Consider the following 1,595-nt stretch of genomic DNA (forward strand, 5'->3'; position numbering starts at 1 on the left):
GTGGTAGGCGTAGGAGCTGGGCGAAGCGGTAGCGAAGCTCAGGTGGTGATGCAAGTGCGCGGTGAGCGTAGTAGCCCCCTCGGGCATGCTCTTTGTACAACCAAGCGAAGAGCTAGTGAGGGCCGGAATGGAATATCGTATGTAGTGTAGAATCGGATCTGAAGCTCTTTACTAGGATTGGAACAAGCGAGGAACGAGTGACCACAACGGCGCTCGACATGCAGTTAGCTTAAAACATGTTCATCATGTGGCCGAGCGAAGCGCACCTGCGTGAAGCAGCCTAGCATCACTTTAGATAGGAGCAGAATGGATGACTGACAACTGAAAGTCAGTTCTTCGGATCGATATATCGTACGACGTAATGGAGATCTTGGTCTAGGTCCGGTGGTTCGCAGAATTCGGGACCTAACGATGTTCGATTCGTCACATGAACGGGAGCGGACGATTCCCTCGTCTCTCCCTTTTTCGGGGAATGGCTGCAATCACAAGCAAGTGATTGAATGAGTGGGGGGCTCCGAAAGCACATGCGGGATAAGCAGGTCTTTCAGGAGACGGTCTAGAAAGAAAAGAGAACTCTCAACAAGCTGGAACTAATCAAGATCAATAGGAAGAGGAGTTAGCTATAAATTCATTTTTTGACAAAGTGAATGCCACGACGATCTATATGGAAGGGCTGTTTTGTTTATGCATTCCTGTTGAAGTTGAAAAAGAGACAAACACTCATGTTTCAGCTCCCGGATCTGCTTTGATTCTCGTATAAATAATCAGAGGAGCCGTCTTAGGAAATGACTGAAAAAGACAGATGCCACCGCAGCGAGGGAGTAACTTGTCTGATCTTGCGGTGCACTCACTCCCGTTACGAGAATGAAATGACGCCCCAGCTCGACTCGAGACCAAGACTCCTTACAACTCGCACCAATAGCGGCACTGAGCGGCCGGAGATTGATTGAAAAGGCAGCCCAGCCGCCCCTCCCCCCTAGCCGCCTACCTACTCGTGCTCGTAGCTCGATCGGAGGTTAAGAGTGTGGTCCGGCGGAAAAACAGAAGTCGTCCGTATCAAGTGATACGTTAATTGCTCAGTAGTGCTTCGCCACTACCGTAGCTGGCGGAAATAGCTTAATGGTAGAGCATAGCCTTGCCAAGGCTGAGGTTGAGGGTTCAAGTCCCTCCTTCCGCTCTTGGCTTCGTCGTTTAGTGGTAACGAGTAGAGTAGGCATCGCCTCTCGATCCAATCCGTCTTTCCCTGGCCTCCCCAACACACTCTTGATACGAAAGAAACCTCCCGCCATAGAGAAGAAAGATATCTAAAGTATGGGTCCCCTCGATCACCCTTCCCTTGAACCTGAACTGGTCGAGAGAGATGAACCCGCACCACATTTTATAACCTTCGAACCGAAACCCCCAACTAGATATGGAATTCCAGAACCTAAACAACTCAATGGAGAGCTCCGTGACCGGTTCCATTCAAGGGAAGGTCCACCAATAATGGAAAGGCCATTCCCCTCCCTATCCGTTTCTTGATCCCTCATTCCACGAATTCGTTGTTACTGATTCATTCAAGGACTGAAAGCTTTTCGTTTTATGAAAAGGCATAG

The 1,595-nt window shown here is 49.5% G+C and overlaps 1 non-coding gene across 1 annotated transcript; it reads left to right on the top strand.

Moving 5' to 3' along the window:
- The first annotated feature begins 1,105 nt into the window (after window positions 1-1,105).
- Window positions 1,106-1,177, top strand: TRNAG-GCC (transfer RNA glycine (anticodon GCC)). Its single transcript has one exon. It is a non-coding gene; the product is annotated as a tRNA-Gly (tRNA).
- The last annotated feature ends 418 nt before the right edge of the window (window positions 1,178-1,595 follow it).

The sequence above is a fragment of the Gastrolobium bilobum genome, unplaced genomic scaffold (assembly GCF_033153095.1).
Source record: "Gastrolobium bilobum isolate Gb01-03AN ecotype WA unplaced genomic scaffold, APGP_CSIRO_Gbil_v1 utg53380, whole genome shotgun sequence".
In the NCBI taxonomy this organism is placed as follows: domain Eukaryota; kingdom Viridiplantae; phylum Streptophyta; class Magnoliopsida; order Fabales; family Fabaceae; genus Gastrolobium; species Gastrolobium bilobum.